At 43.0% G+C, this 17,562-nt stretch overlaps 1 long non-coding RNA gene across 1 annotated transcript; it reads right to left on the bottom strand.

The window, feature by feature from the left end:
• Positions 1-4,106: 4,106 nt before the first annotated feature.
• Positions 4,107-16,621, bottom strand: LOC134339333 (uncharacterized). The gene is made up of 3 exons (XR_010016377.1): positions 16,537-16,621; positions 13,139-13,246; positions 4,107-6,396 (listed from the first exon to the last, which is right to left on the bottom strand). It is a non-coding gene; the product is annotated as an uncharacterized LOC134339333 (long non-coding RNA).
• Positions 16,622-17,562: the final 941 nt, after the last annotated feature.

Genomic DNA, 17,562 nt, shown 5'->3' with positions numbered 1-17,562 from the left:
AGTGGAGAGAGAGTATCTGTTTCACAGGGTTGAACTGCCTCATACCAGAGGGTTTGAATTGAAGCTGAGAGGTGATAGGCTCAAAGGGAATGAGAAGGGTAAAATTTTCATTCAGGGACTAGTGGATGCCTGGAATGCACTGCCTGCTATGGGGGTAGAGGCAATTACATTACAGGCTTTTAAGAGATGTTTGGATAGGCATGCGGATGTGAGGAAGATGGAGGGATATGGACATGGTGTAGGTAGGAGGGATTAGTGTTTGGGTGTTTTTGACTTGCTTTTTAGGTGGTTCGGCACAACGTTTTGGGCTGTACGTCTGGGAAACGACAATACAGGTTGGTATTGCCAGTGGAGCCACGTCCTGAGACAGTATTATTTTTAAAAGATTCTACGTAGAAGTACCCCATCCTGGAAATGGGGTACTTGACTGGGAAAGCTGGTGTGCGTATGCACAAGTGCATGGGGGTGTGTGTGTGGGGGTGTCTGTCAATATATGTGCTTATGCTTGTCAATATGTGTGTGTGTGGGGGTGTCTGTCAATGTGTGTGCCTGTATATATGTGTATGTATTTGTGTGTGTATCATGTGCACATTCAAGTGGGTGTGTGAGGATGTGTGGGTGTATTGGTCAATGTGTGTTGTTTGTATCTGTCAATGCATACGTATGTGTGTGTGTGTATGTGTGTGTGTGTGTGTGTGTGTGTGTGTGTGTGTGTGTGTGTGTGTGTGTGTGTGTGTGTACGGGTGTTTTAGTCAGTGTATGTGCTTATGTGTGTTTGTGTGTGCGTGTCTGTGTTCACACACAAGTGTTTGTGTGAGTGTGTGCGTGCACATATGTGCATGCATACACATTCATAACTGTGTGCCATTCTTGGACCTGAGCTCAACGGTCACACCTGCAGGTTCAGGCCTGGCGCAGAGGTGTCAAGTGATCTGGGACTGGATACACAATTAAACTCTGTTTGTAAACCCCTTCCTTCCTGCTCCCTTCCCATAAACAGTGAGTCACAGGATGCAGTGTGAATTTTCTGGAACAGCTTGTTGTGTCTGAATTGAGCTGGCCGCTGTTCAGTGGAATAGCCACAGGCATAAATCATGCACAAATCCTTAGTTAGTAGACAAGAGGGGCTCTCCCTAAGGGTGGAGGTTTGAGTAGGGAATGAAAACGTGCGGTGGGGGGGCGGTGGGTTACATGAATAGAGTGGACACCACAGCGCTTGCCCTAGACAGGAAGTTAGATTGAATAACCCAATAAAGACAAAGTATTTTGTTCTCAGAAATTCTATGTTATAAACTACCTTATCAGAGGAAGTTGCTAAGGGAAAAACATATTTATTTTTAAGCAGCTTTTCAACTTTTTAATGTTTCTTTGGGAATAGGTTGCTTGGCTGTTGTGAGCTTACTGCCTTTCATCCTTCATTGTTAATAAAAATTATGAACTAATATATTGAGGATGTGTGAATGAAAGCTGTGACTGGCAGTTGTCATGAGCTGAATCATTCTTTCTTGCACATTTTACTCAGCCTCAGAATAGGCTAAAGGTTTTTTTTATTTTTCCCACAAGCAGGGGCAAGCATAGAAGCGAAAAGGGGGTCCACCACTGTTCAGGGGGCAGCCCCATGTGAGTTCCAAAAGGCTCAGCTCTCTCTACTTATTCATGTTTATTTACGAGTTCCAAAGTCACTGCTCAGCCAGCTTGCTCAATGTTACAGGGCACTGCCCGCACATGCATGCAAACAAGACGAGGCCATATTGCCCATCCATCCCTTCCTGCTCCATCTTCCACCGTGGAGCCAAGCTATTTCCTGAATTACCTTGGAATTTTTGGCCTCTTCTTTGTTCTCTAGACAGCTTTGCAGAGCATGTTCTGTCGTGTAGTGAGTTTCCTGAACTCGACACCTCTCTTAGCTGTGGTTAACTTGAAGTGATAGTTAAGATTAAGTGTCTCTAACCCACCGTGCATCTCATATACATCTTTATGAGGTCCCCTCACAGTGTGGTTTTGCTTTGAATTTGTCTGGGTCAAAATCTTTACAAGCTTTTCTCACATTTCACTCACCTCACTGATAGTGAGTAATTCTGTGTTGCCATTGACTCCTAGAGCCATCTAGAAAGCTCACATTAACTGTCATAAATTGTTCCTCACTTCAAGTATCTTTCTTTCATTTAAAACTACCCACGATTTATCCCAATCTTGTCCTCTGTCCTTAACATCTCACAACCATCTTTAACATGTTGTATGCCTTAGATCCATAGCCTCTCACTTAGTTTGAAACCTTTTCATAAAACTCTTTCATGACCTGATGCACTGGTGAAACTAACTTATCAAAATTGCAGATAGTTACCGTGAAAGGAAATTTTCTTTGTTACCCCCCCCCCCACCCCAATTCTTGGAACCATCTATTGTGCAGAACGTTTGCACTTTTTAACATACACTCTGTGGCCACTTTATTTGGTACTTCCTGCATTTAGTAGTTCAAAGTTCAAAGTACATTTATTATTAAAGTATGGATACATCATACAATTTTCAAATTCATCTCTTAACAGGCAGCCACAGAACAAAGAAACTCAAAAGCAAGCCCCATACATATGAAAAAAAGACTGTCTAATACCCAATGTACAGATAATAGAAAAACCACATTTTGTCCATAAGAAAATAAAAGAAGAAAATAGCCCACAAAAAAGACCATCGAACACCCAATGGGCAATGTAAAAGAAAACATCGTGCAAACAGTAACCGCAAGCAAATAGTGTTTCTGAACTGAAGTCCGCTAAGAGAGTCCTAGACCCATAGTTCAGCGCAGAGTCGAGAGAACATCATGGGCCACAAAATGGCCGCCAAGTGTGTGTTCACAGTCGTTTGCTGCTTCTGCCCGTCCACTTCATGTTTTGATACGTTGTGCGTTCGGAGATGCTCTTCTGCGCACCACTGTTCTGATGCGTTATTATTTGTGTTACTGTCACATTCCTGATCTAATCTGATCATTCTCCTCTGACCAGTCTCATTAAAAAAAAGTGTTTTTGTCCACAGAACTGCTACTCACCAGATGTCTTTTGATTCTCGTACCACTCTTGGTAAACTCTCGAGACTGTTGTGCATGAAAGTCCCAGATGATCAGCAGTTTCTGACATACTCAAACCACCCTGTCTGGCACCAACAATCATTCCATGGTCAGATTTCTTCCTCATTCTGATGTTTGGTCTGAACAACAACTGAACCTTTTGACCATGTCTGCATGCTTTTATGCATTGAGTTGCTGCCACATGATCGGATGATTAGATATTTGCATCAATGAGCAATACATGTGTACCTAATAAAGTGACCACTGAGTTTACATGGACTTTATCCTTTCTTAAGCCCTCTGCACTAGTTTGCTAATCCACTTGAAACATTGTGCTCAGGCTTAACGTTATTTCGTTGAAGGGTCTATGGCTCAGCTCCACGGGAACATCTTCAGTTTAGCACTATTTCCCACCACAGTTTCATGCACCAGTGAAGTTCTAGAGTAGATTGATCAATGTGGAATCAAACACTCACTCAAGTATTACCAACAGACACAGCAGCATAACCATATTACAGTGCCAGTAACCTGGGTTCAATGCTACCACTATCTACAAGGAGGTTGTACAGTCTCATGACAGCTGGGGTTTCCTCCGGATTCCCCAGTTTCCTCCCGTATTCCAACGATACATGGGTTAACTGGTCACGTAGGAACGACGGCAATTGAGTTGTGTGGGGCTTATGGCCTAGAAGGGCCTGTTACCGTGCTCTAGTTCCAAATAAGTAAATAATGTTAATAAATAACTTTGCCCAGTACAATGTATGGAAACATGGAGCGGAGACCAAGTTTGTAAAATCTGGTGAGAGCAACGGATGTTGGGAATGGTGAGGATAGAGTGACGGGGGTGGGGACGGGGGGTGTCAGTGACCAAGATGGAGTGCCAGGGCTGGGGGAGGATGCAGGTGCTGACACACCCATCCTTGAAACACCAGGCAGGGTCATTTTGATTCCAGTTGGCTTATCGGTCATTACAGAATGTCTGTCTGTGCCTCTGCTCCCTCCCCTCTCCTTTCCCCTTTTCCCAACTGTGATTCCCCTCTCCCTGCCCCTTCCCACTCTCAGTCCACAATAAAGACCCATATCAGAATCAGATTTATCACCACTCGTATATTGCATGTCACAAAACTTGGTTCTTTTGCAGCAGCAGTACAGTGCAAAACATAAAATTACTACAGTACTGTGCAAAAGTCTTCAGTTTCCTAGCTGTGTATATGTGCCTAACCCTTTTGCACAGTACTGTACAAACATAAATAGATGGACAGATTGATTAGCTGCAGTGCAATGGCACAGCTCTATCTCAGCCTGGAATGTACGTGACTAAATTGACCTCACTATATTTGGTCACTGATCTAACCAGATGAAGTCAATTAAGTTATGCTCAAGTATGTTGAGGTATAGGCACAATGAAAAACTAGCTTGCAGCAGCATCACATGTATGTAGGTACAGACAACTTACAGAATATAAATTAAGCATAAAGTACACAAGACAAAAGTTCAAAGTTTAAAGTACATATATGTCACCACCATTTCTTGTAGTGATTCTCTCCAGCCTGATTCCGACTTCCTCGTAGGCCAATATCAACAGGAAACTGAGCAAATGTTATCGCATCCCAAAAGTACAGAGCTGTAAGGAGAAAATAGGCTTTTATTTTGCCTGCTGATGTGCCCTGGATTGGCCTTTATAGCTACCTGAGCATTCACCAATAGACAACTCCTTAGAAGAATATCGTATTGACCTCAAGTGATTGCACTACTATGTCACCACATATACTATCCTGAGATTTGTTTTCTTGCAGGCATTCACAGTAGAACAAAGAAATATCATTATGAAGACACGCAGTCCTCTTTTATTGTCATTTAGTAATGCACGCATTAAGAAATGATACATTATTTCCTCCGGTGTGATATCACAAAACACAGGACAGACCAAGACTGAAAAAACTGACAAAACCACATAATTATAACATATAGTTACAAACAGTGTAACAATACCATAACTTGATGAAGAAGTCCGTGAGCACAGTAAAGTTCAAAGTTTCTCAAATGTCCCACATCTCACGCAGACGGGAGAAGGAAGAAAAACTCTCCCTGCCATGCCGACCACAATCCGACTCTGAGTCATCTGAAAACTTCGAGCTCTGATCAGCTCTCCGACACCGAGTACTGAGCAGCATCTCTGCCGAACGATTCGACCTCCTTCTCGGTCGCCAAAAGCAGGCAAGGCCGGGGATTTTGAGGCCTACCCTCCGAAAGATTCCCGACCACACAGTAACGACAGCAGCGAACAGGTGTTTCAGAAATTTCTCCAGATGTTCCTGTGTGCTTCACGTCCATTCTCCATCAAATCAGAATTGTCCACGGCCCCTATTTAACAGATGCGATATCATTTTTCACTGGAGAGCTGCGCACGCGCGGGGTGCTGCCATCTTCTCCTCCCGCTGCACGTTTTAGAACAGAATCAAAGAAAAGCTAATGATGGAACAAAGCATGACATAATTGCAAAAAAAAAAGCACAATCAGAGTCAAGTCGATGGTAGTCCAGGGGCTGGTTTGCCATGTTTCATTGCTGATGGAAGATCAGGGCTGCGGAGGTCAGTTCAAAATCTTGCTGGTTGCAGGAAAGAAGCGGTGTTGGTGTTGGGGTTAGAGCAACTGGATCCAGCTGTCAGATATTGAGGTGCAAGTTTAAGGATGTGGACAAACATATTGTACCTTATAACTAAGAGTGCTGCTTTTACACTTGAAGTGTGGTATCTCTGTTTGTCTGTTGTAGTTACTTTTCCATATGTAAGCTGACTTCCAATGTTTTATTATACTCAGTACGCCTTAATTTGACAGACGGAACTAGCCCTCGCTGTTAGCACCTGGTCCTCATTTTTGTATGTTAAGGATGAACTTTCATCCTCACAATTCACCTTGTTGTGGACTTTACTGTCTATGGACACTGTACTTCCTCTGGAACTGTAACCCCAACACGATGTTCTGCATTCTGCAGTTGTGCTTCCCTTGTATCACATCAATGTACTTAACGTTTTGAAGTAATCTGTCCGGATGGCCTGCAAAACTAAGTTTTCACTATACATGTGACAATAATAAACCAATATAAACAGTGGTGTGCAGAAGAGCGTCTCTAATTGCACAACACTTTGAACCTTGAAGTGGATGGGCTACAGCAGAAGAACATGAACATACACTCAGTGGCCACTTTATTAGCTACAGGAGTGCACATCTGCTCAACCTCCGTCCTTCAGTTCACCACACGAGCAGATCTGGTCCACCTTCTCCTTGAACTTGCTGGCATTAGATGACACCACACATCGCTTGGCACAAGAAACCTGAAATGCAATGATGGCACAGTGGGTAATTTTGCCGAGTGTTGTTTGAGCAATGTAACCATAGGAATAACGTTTGCCAGCTGTCACTGCTCGAGAGGTGTCAAGGTTCCTTTCCCTATTGTTAACCATCCTCCTCTTAATAAGCAGTGATTTATTAAAATAAATCTTTTCCAGCAATTTTGAGTGCACATCTGCCTGTTGGTGGGCACTGTCACCATGGTAATCAGAACTACTTCAATTGTATGTTTTAAATCCCACTAAAATTAATACAGGTGGATGAGATTGCCAGCAGAATCATATCACTGATTGTCACCTTTATGTAAGCATTCTGTGGGGGCTGTTACCATGACAACATCCCCTTTAAAGGACGTTACGATGGCAGGCTCAGAGTGTTGTGGTGGCCTATCATTGGTGATTGAATAACTCAACCTGAAGAGAATTATTTTGATTTATGCTGGTTTGATTTAAGGATTTATTTCTGTACAGGTTTAAAAGGATATGGTGATTATTTTACAGCACAAGCAATCCAGAGGCCCTGAATTGATCAACCAATCTCATGGATCAAAATCCCATCATTGGGAGTTTAAATTCAGTTAATTAAATAAAATTACAATTAATAACTATTTCTAATAATGGGAACATGATATTACAGGACTGTTTTTCAAAAGACTTCATTCAATCTGAGGTAATTTCTGCCTTCTTGAAATGCCCATATCCTGAATATGAAACAAATTAACACAATTTATCTGCCCTTTGATTGTTACTGAAAATAATTTTCTATGTTTACGTTAAGTTTTGTATAAGCCCATCTAGAAGTTAGGTGATGAAAATAAAATAAAACTTTTGTGATACATGGACATTTGTTGAGTTTTCCATTGGTATTGGCCTACAGGGGAGTCAGGCATTATAGGAAACAGGCAAGAGAGAGGGGAAGAGGGCCACTATGATTATATTGAATGGTGGCACAGGCCCAATGCAGCAAATGGCCAGTTCTTATGTTGCTATGAAACTGGTTTCTGGCTTCATCTGAATTCTGATTCCTATAAAACTGGGAAGTTGGCCAAAGCTGGCTAGCTCCCTCGTGATGACTTGTAGGCTGGACAATCATCAACTCCTGACAGTATTTACAAAACTGAATAGGTCACCAAACTATTTGAATTAAAGCGCCTACCAGTCATATCCACTTTCCCTTACAACACAGAGGCGTGCCATTTCAGTCCATCAGGTCTATGTGGCTCACAGAGCAATCAAATCCTCACATTAATATTTGCTATAATCGATTCTCCCCAAAATCTCATCAACTTCACATAGATTCTACCACTCTCGTACACACTGGAAGCAATGTGCAGTAAGTCAATTAACCTATCAGCTCCTACATCCTTGGAACATGGAAGAGAACAGTGTTTGTGTGTGTGCAATTTATAGGAACCCATTGACCATAGTTGCTTAGCACAGAAGTAGTTTGTTAAGCCGTCCATAACACAGAGTAGCAGAGCTCAGCCATTCTGCCCATCAAGTCTGCAAAACCATTTCATCGTGGCTGATTTACTATCCCGCTCAACGTCATTCTCCTTCCTTCTTCCCATAAGCTTTGACACCCTTACCAATCAAGAACCTACCAACCTCCATGTCCATGCCAGCCGTCAAGCTAATTCCATTTCTTATTCTCCCCATTTCCTATAAATTCTCTCTGGATCCGACCACTCATCTACATTCTTGGGACCAATTCACGCAGATACCTTTGGAAGGAGTCAGGAGCGCTTGGGATAAACCCTCACTAGTCACCGGGAGAAAGTGCATGCTCCATACAGAAAATATTTCCTCACTTTGCTTCCACTCAGTGAAGACTGCAATGTTTTCATGTATCTGGTGAAGTGTTGACTGTACAATGGCTATTCATAAAGAAGCAAATCAAGGGTGACCTTCACACCACTCTAAACTACAACCACAATGCTTAGGCTCATCTTTGCAATTGAAAGTGTCGGACTTTTGCCCTTTACCTACACGGTAGGCCGGAATTGACACAGACAAATGTGCACAGATACAAATGTGACTATCAGTGAGAGAGCTGGTCCAATTCTTCCTGCAGTTCTGAATCTTTGCTTTGCTGTTATTGAGTGAAAAGAAGTTTTCGGATGACTCTGCCATAGTTGGATGCATCAGCAAGGGAGATGAGGCTGAGTACAGGGCTACGGTAGGAAACATGATCACATGGTGTGAGCAGAATTATCTGCAGCTTAATGTGAAAAAGACTAAGGAGCTGGTGGTAGACCTGAGGAGAGCTAAGGTACCGGTGACCCCAGTTTCCATCCAGGGGGTCAGTGTGGACATGGTGGAGGATTACAAATACCTGGGGATACGAATTGACAATAAACTGGACTGGTCAAAGAACACTGAGGCTGTCTACAAGAAGGGTCAGAGCCATCTCTATTTCCTGAGGAGACTGAGGTCCTTTAGCATCTGCCGGACGATGCTGAGGATGTTCTACGAGTCTGTGGTGGCCAGTGCTATCATATTTGCTGTTATGTGCTGGGGCAGCAGGCTGAGGGTAGCAGACACCAACAGAATCAACAAACTCATTCGTAAGGCCAGTGATGTTGTGGGGATGGAACTGGACTCTCTGACGGTGGTGTCTGAAAAGAGGATGCTGTCTAAGTTGCATGCCATCTTGGACAATGTCTCCCATCCACTACATAATGGACTGGGTGGGCACAGGAGTACATTCAGCCAGAGACTCATTTCACCGAGATGCAACACAGAGCATCATAGGAAGTCATTCCTGCCTGTGGCCATCAAACTTTACAACTCCTCCCTTGGAGGGTCAGACACCCTGAGCCAATAGGCTGGTCCTGGACTTATTTCATAATTTACTGGCATAATTTACGTATTACTATTTAACTATTTGTGGTTCTATTACTATTTATTATTTATGGTGCAACTGTAACGAAAACCAATTTCCCCCGGGATCAATAAAGTATGACTATGACTATGACTATCTATGGAGAGGATAAATGGTTAATGTTTTGGGCCAAGACCCTTCATCAGGACGGGAAAGGAAGGGGCAGAATAAGATAGGAGAAGGGGAGGAGTATAAGCAGACAGTTGAGAGGTGAGACCAGGTGAGGGGGATGTGGGTGGATTGGGGAGGGGAGGATGAAGTAAGAAGCCGGGATGGGGCAGGTGGCAAAGGTAAAGGACTGAAGAGGGAGGAATCAGATCGGACAGTGGACCATGGGAGAAAGGCAGGTGGAGGAATACCAGATAGCAAGTGAAAAGAAGAGAAGAGGTAAGAAGGGAGTCAGAATGGGGAACGGTAAGGAGAGAAGAGGGGGAGAAATTACCCAAAGTTAGAGAAATTAATATTCATGCTGTCAGATTGGAGGTTACACAGACAGAATATGAGGTTTAGCTCCCCCAACCTGAGAGCGTCCTCACTGTGGCAGCAGAGGAGGCCATGGAACAGTAAGTCAGAATGGGAATGGGGATTGGGATTTAACTGGTTAGTCACCGTGAAGTCCAATCTGTTGTGAATGGAGCAGATCGACAAAGTGGTCCCCCAGTCTAAGTTGGACCTCCCTAATGCAGTTGATGCTGCACCAGGAATACTGTTTTTATGCTGTTTCTATGCTGTATGCCTATGACTCAATGACGAAAGGACCTAAGGGCAGGTACGTAGAAAGGAAAGGGTTAAAGGGATGTGGGTCATATGTATACAAATGGGACCAGTTTAAATGATTTCTTGGTCATCATAGACCAGTTGGACTGATGGCCCCTTTCCGCGCTGTTTTACTCCCGGACCTAGCAGCCCGTATAAAGTGTTCCAGCTGAGAGTCCAAATCAGTTTTCCATTGAGCAAAGGAGGATAACGTTGGACATGTTTGACGTATATAGAGTTATGAGAGGTATTCGGTGGACAGCCTGCAGGAATTCTTCCTCAAATCAGAGATAAATAAGAGGACAGAGATTTTCAAAGATTCGAAGCACATTTATTATCAAAGTATGTCTGCAGTGTAAGACCCTGAGATTTGTCTTCCTACAGACAGCCATGAAACATAGAAAACCATGGAACCCATTCAAAGAAAAACTAAGGGGAAAAAGGGAGTTAGACTGGGCTTGTATACACTGGAATTTGGAAGGATGAGAGGGGATCTGATTGAAACATATAAGATTATTAAGAGATTGGACACGCTAGAGGCAGGAAACATATTCCCGATTTTGGGGGAGTCCAGAACCAGAGGCCACAGTTTGAGAACAAGGGGTAGACAATTTAGAACGGAGTTGAGTTAAAAATTTTTCACCCAGAGAATTGTGGATCCATGGAATGCTCTGCCTCAGAAGGCAGTGGAGGTCAATTCTCTGGATGCTTTCAAGAACGAGCTAGATAGAGCTCTTACTGATAGCGGAGTCAAGGGATATGGGGAGAAGGCAGGAACAGGATACTGATTGTGGATGATCAGCCATGATCACAGTGAATGGTGGTGCTGCACCTATTGTCTATTGTCTATAGAGGGGATCTTTTCCATGCAGTAAGTACTGTGTATTTGGGATAGACGGGCTGCAAGAGTGATGGAAAATAGAGACATTGACAGCATTTAAGATGTGTTTAAATGAGCACATGAAATGCCAAAGCATGGTAAGCTATGCTACAAATGCTGGAAATGGGATTAATGCTGATGGGTGCCCATTGCTTGTTATGGATATTGTCCACTGCATAGTCTGCCTCCACGCTGTGTGACTCTGTAACCTAGGAAAAGTAAAGGTTTCGAAAAACAGATCCTGAAAGCGTGTACCAACATCTACCCCACTGGTATATGACAAGTGAACGGCTCCCTAGTATGATAAGACAGACTCTTGACCTCACAGTCTACTCGTTATGTTCTTTCACCTTACTGTTCAGTCATAGTCATAGTCATACTTTATTGATCCCAGGGGAAATTGGTTTTCATTACAGTTGCACCATAAATAATAGTAATGAAACCATAATAGTTAAATAGTAATATGTAAATATGTAAATTGTGCCAGGAAATAAGTTTAGGACCAGCCTATTGGCTCAGGGTGTCTGACCCTCCAAGGGAGGAGTTGTAAAGTTTGATGGCCACAGGCAGGAATGACTTCCTATGACGCTCTGTGTTGCATCTCGGTGGAATGAGTCTGGCTGAATGTACTCCTGTGCCCAACCAGTCCATTATGTAGTGGATGGGAGACATTGTCCAAGATGGCCTGCAACTTGGACAGCATCCTCTTTTCAGACACCACCATCAGAGAGTCCAGTTCCATCCCCACAACATTACTGGCCTTACGAATGAGTTTGTTGATTCTGTTGGTGTATGCTACCCTCAGCCTGCTGCCTCAGCATACAACTTCACTTCTCCAGTGCGTTCAACACCATCCGCCCTGCTCTGCTGGGGGAGAAGCTGACAGCGATGCAGGTGGATGCTTTCCTGGTATCATGGATTCTTGATTACCTGACTGGCAGACCACAGTACGTGTGCTTGCAACACTGTGTGTCCGACACAGTGATCAGCAGCACTGGGGCTCCACAGGGGACTGTCTTGTCTCCCTTTCTCTTCACCATTTACACCTTGGACTTCAACCACTGCACAGAGTCTTGTCATCTTCAGAAGTTTTCGGATGACTCTGCCATAGATGGATGCATCAGCAAGGGAGATGAGGCTGAGTACAGGGCTATGGTAGGAAACTTTGTCACATGGTGTGAGCAGAATTATCTGCAGCTTAATGTGAAAAAGGCTAAGGAGCTGGTGGTGGACCTGAGGAGGGCTAAGGTGACCCCTGTTTCCATCCAGGGGGTCAGTGTGGACATGGTGGTGGATTACAAATACCTGGGAATATGAATTGACAATAAATTGGACTGGTCAAAGGACTCTGAGGCTGTCTACAAGAAGGGCCAGCGCCGTCTCTATTTCCTGAGGAGACTAAGATCCTTTAACATCTGCCGGGTGATGCTGAGGGTGTTCTATGAGTCTGTGGTGGCCAGTCCTATCATGTTTGCTGTTCTGCACTTTATCTGTCGCTGCTCACTCTGTTATTATTTCACCTCATTCTCCCTCAATGCACTGTGTAAAAATCTGATGTGTCTGAATAGTATGCAGGACATGCCTTTCCATGTAAAACAATAACAAAACAACTCCTGTGTACCCAGGGTTGGGCAATCAAGAACAGGGGAGGACAGGTTTAAGGTGAAAGGGGAGGGATGTAGTAGGAGCATGAGGGTTAAGTTTTTCAAGGGTGGGGAGGGATGGATCATATGTGGAATAAACTACCAGGTTAAATGGTAGAGGTAGATATTTTTAAAACATTTAAAAGGCATTTGGAAAGGTACATGATTAGGAGGGATATGGAGCAGATGGGGACAAATGGGACTGTCTTAGATCAGATCTGGTTTAATATTACCTGCATATGTCATGAAATGTAGGAATCGTGGTCGACGTGACCAGTTGCGCTTAAGAGATTGTTTCTGTCCTGCATGACTACCTGATTGGCTGATCGATTATAGATGTTGGCCGGACTCCAGCAACTGCAGTAGTAACTGCCGGTCATTCCTTTGGTTACGCTAGTTTTTCGTCCCGTCAGTGATCTTAAATTGTCGCCTGCCACTGTCTCCCCTTTGCAAAGTTTACCGCCCTCCGTCCTGGCAACCTGCCCGATGCTGAGGCCCGCAGGGTCTAACTAAAAAGGGACAGATTGTTTTCAATGTTTTGTGGTGAGCGTTAATCCGGCTCACCTGTTGGTTCTCGATGCGTCGATTCCAGACTCGTTAATGATGCAGCCCATCACACCCAGTGAACCAGACAGTTCAAACCACAAATACATTCCCCTTGTCTGGATTTAACTGGGGAACGAGAGCGTGAGAGAGAAAACAAAACGAGATTAAGCACAATTATAGACGGAGAGATAAGCATCATATTGTGGACTCCGGCCTAAGAAATATTTGGTGTGGTAGGTGAGGTCCAGACACCAGCTGCGATAGATCAGGTATGAGACAGGATTCAAGGCGAGTTGATAGACTCAGCCCTCCGCAGGTTGCGTGAGGGCAGGTTAGGAGTCCTTCAAACTCAGCCATGGTGTGTTTATGCTGTCCGCTCACTGAGGTGAACAGAACTAAGCGCGCAGGGCTCCCAGACACATCCTCCAAACAACAGCCAATTTGATTTTAAGCAACTCTAAAGAACTAACAGAGCTATATTTTTATATATTCAGGAGACGTATTGTGGGCGGGGCTCAACGAGAAGTTACTGTAATTTCCACGAGTTCCCGCTAGTAAAAGCGCTCCAAGTTGCAGATTGGAAACTAACTGATCGTCCCAAAATTTGGCCCGCTGAGTGGGGTCCGTCTGAACTGCCGACGATCTACAATTCGGCTCCCTGCCATATTCAGCATCTCCCTGCCTTCACACTACAGCCCAAAGGAAGGAAAGCTCCCGTGTCTTAAAGATCATGTAACTGTTACTTTAAATCATAGGAGAATTTAGTTTAAGACCCAATTGTTGAAATCCAGAAGAAAAAGACCAGAATTCAGTTTGCAAAAATGGAAGTTTTATTTGCTCTGATACTTAAGTTTGTGTATTGTAGTTTGAAGGGGTTTTTTTTTGGAGTTTCTTATTCGTTTTGAACTGCAAGAGGATTGTTTTTTTTTGAAATCCATGGGCAGTTGAAGGAAAAGCCACTCACCGGGACAGCCATAACTATTAAATTGAGAAGAAATTTCTTCACCCGGAGGGTGGGGAATCCGATTTATTATCACTGAGATGCAGTATGTACCGAAATTTGTCGTTTTGCAGCAGCAGTTTAATGCAATACACACAGCATACTGTAAATTATAGTAAAATATACAGAATATACACAATTAAATAGAGCAAAAATAGTGGGGAGGGTGGGGTTTGTTAGTTCATTGTCCATTGAGAAATCAGATGACAGAGGGGAAGAAGCTGTTCTTAAAACGTTGAGCGAGGGTCTACAGGCTCCAGTTCCTGTGCCCATCTGATGGTAGTAATGAGAGGGTGGTGAGGGTCCTTAGTGATGAATGCCACCATTTTGGAATTCATTGCTAAAGAGGTCTGTGGAGGCCAAAAAAATTTAGCAGGTCGGGCAGCATCTCTGGAAGGAAATGGACAGCTGACATTTCAGGGTCATGACCTTCCCGTGGACAGCTTTGAAGCAGCTTCTACAAAGGAGCGGTTGGAAACAGCCGGCAGTACAAAGCATCCAGGACACGTTCAAGAGGCGATGCCTCACATGAAAACACGGCACACTCCATTAAGGACCCTCATCACGCTGGATATGCCCTCTTCTCCTCAAAGGAGGAGACACACTCAAAGTTTAAGGAACAGCTTCCTCCCCTCTGTTACTATATTTCTGAATGGACAAGGTACCCAAGAACAGTATTTTTTCACTCTTTTTGCTCTACTTATTCAATTTTATATACATATATCTCTTATTGTAATTTAATCTTTATTATTATGCATTGAAATGTACAGCTGCCACAAAACAACATATTTCATGCCATTTCGCAGTGATATTAACCTGATTCTGATTCATTAAACCCTGAGGAGTTGGAATTTGTGTAACGGCCTTTGAACTGTTCTGTCATTAAATGAACATAGAGGGAAGTTTTGTATTATAGACATGTAAGGTTAATTTTATAAATGTAGTGAGTGCCATAACATATGCCATGCACTATAGAAAAGTGTCTTGTACCATTAATGCCAATATACGAATGTGATGAATTGTATTTAGAAAGAAAGGATTAGGTTTATTTATTACATGTACATTGAAAGCGTATGGTGAAATTGCATCAAATTAAATCAACTAGGATTATGCTGGGCAGGGTACAAATGTCGCCATTCTTCTGGCACCAACTAGGCATACCCACAACTCACCAACCCTAACCTCTGTAAGGAAGAACATTACTGTATATCTCCATCAATCTCCCATTGCTCCTATTTACTGAACACCTCCCTCCCACTCCTATACATATTTACTGGACCCCTCCCCTAATTAGTCATTTACTGATAGTCAGTCGATTTCTGCGTGTGGTTCCAACACATTCCCTGTGGGAGAGCCCAAGGATCTTGGGTGCATGCACAACCAGGAATCTCGTCACCTCCTGCCACTCTGATGATTGGCGTCCCAAATTGCCAGATTCAAGGTGCCGGACAGGTAGTGGTAATAAAGAGTTGAGAATTCAACAAGAGTGTGCACCACGCAGAACAGCTGAGGGAGGGCTTGGAGCAAGAAAAATAATTCTTAAAAACAAAAATTAACTAAGTTGACTAGCTGGCTGAGTCACAAGATTATAGTTATAATTTTGCAAAACAACCTTCATAATGTAGCTACAGTCAAAGTATCGAGATCTTCTTATCCAAATAAAATAAATACCCTCATTATACTGAAAGAAAATCTATAGAACACCCACAAGTAAAATCTATTTATTACAGACTCATAATTGAATTTTAATCATATGCACACCTTGTGAAACAATAACATATTTAGTTAATTAATCTCCTCCCAGCCTCATTTTATAGGTTTTTTTCACATGCTGGGAGGGTGTTATTGGTCAAGTGGGATTATTAGTATCCTGAAACATCAATGAAGTTCTCACTAGCTGCTAATCAGTTGCTGTGGCTTTGTGTACACAGGAGGGAAATTGGCAGAAACTAGCTAACAATCCTTCATTTTCCATCAGATATCCTATCACAGCAGGATTTCTGCTTGTTGCTATGGTCATGACTGATTGGCCAATCAATAAGGATGTTGCTAGTTCATTGGCTTGTTGCCCTGGTGGAAATTATATGCAAAACCTCTCTGCATTCATCTCTAAAGTTATGCAGTTTTGATGTCAGTCTTGCTTAAAGCATACTGTCACTTCATTTGTCTGCAGAATGATTATAGTAATCTTAATGAAGGCCATCAGACACAGTGGAGAAATAGGCCATTGGGTCTCCTCCACGACTGCAATACACACAGTAGCAGTGGCTAGCTGTACCAACATTAATAATTGACCTGTAAATGGATCAAAATCCTATCTAACTATTCTATGTGGAGAGAACCATCAATATGATCATCATTTATTTGTATGGTATCACACTCAAGCAAACAATAAAAATACTGTTGCCATCCTTACCTGCTCACCCTGATTTCTCTTGCACTTGTATTCATTATGCAGTGTAATGATGACTGATATCACTGCTGAGTTCCCACTGTTATCCTTGCACTGTGAAATCCACAATCCAAAGTTCAACCAGTGATGTAAAATGATGATCACTTGACTTGGCATGCAAACCAATTGTTTAGTGTATGAAATTTTGCAATTGGCTAGCTATACTCAGTGGCCACTTTATTAGGTACCTCCTGTATCTAATAAAGTGGCCAGTGTGTGTATGTTTGTGGGCTTCTGCTGCTGTAGCCCATCCACTACAAGGTTTAACCTGCGCACTCAGACGTGCTCTTCTGTACACCACTGTTATAACGCATGGGTATTTGAGTCACTGTCACTTTCCCATCAGATTGAACCATTCTCCTTCGACCTCTCTCACTGACAAAGTGTTTTTGCACACAACTGCTGCTTGCTGGACGTTTTTCCGATTTTTTTTTTGCACCGTTCTATGTAAACTCTAGAAATTGTTGTGTGTGCAAATCCCAGGAAATCATCAGTTTCTAAAATACTCAAATCATTCCATGGTCGAAGTCACTTGGATCACATTTCTTCCCCATTCTAATGTTTGGTCTGAACAAGAACAGAACCTCTTGGACTGTGTCTGCATGCTTTAATACATTGAATTACTGCTAACTGATTGGCTGATTAAATATTTCTAGTAACAAACAGGTGTACAGGTGTACCTAATAAAGTGGCCACTAAGTGTAAAATGATGGTCACTTTGCTTTGTCATACAAACAAATTGTTTAATACATAAATATCTTTGCAATTGAATATCTAGGCTAATCTGGCTTAGTGGGATTGGCTCAGGGTTAAATGTTGCGAAGGGCAGTCTATTGCAATTCTTTAAATAGTGTCAGGATCCTATATACTCCCAAGAACAGACAGGATAAAGCTTGTATGTCACTTGGGATTTGAGCCCACAGTTTTCTGACTGAGAGGCAAGAGTGCTGCCCACTCAATTAGAACAGCTCTTTCAAGTCAGGAAGAGCA

Source organism: Mobula hypostoma, chromosome 29 (assembly GCF_963921235.1).
Source record: "Mobula hypostoma chromosome 29, sMobHyp1.1, whole genome shotgun sequence".
Classification (NCBI taxonomy): domain Eukaryota; kingdom Metazoa; phylum Chordata; class Chondrichthyes; order Myliobatiformes; family Myliobatidae; genus Mobula; species Mobula hypostoma.
Note: the sequence above shows the minus strand (reverse complement) of the source record. Positions and strands in the feature narration are given on the sequence as shown.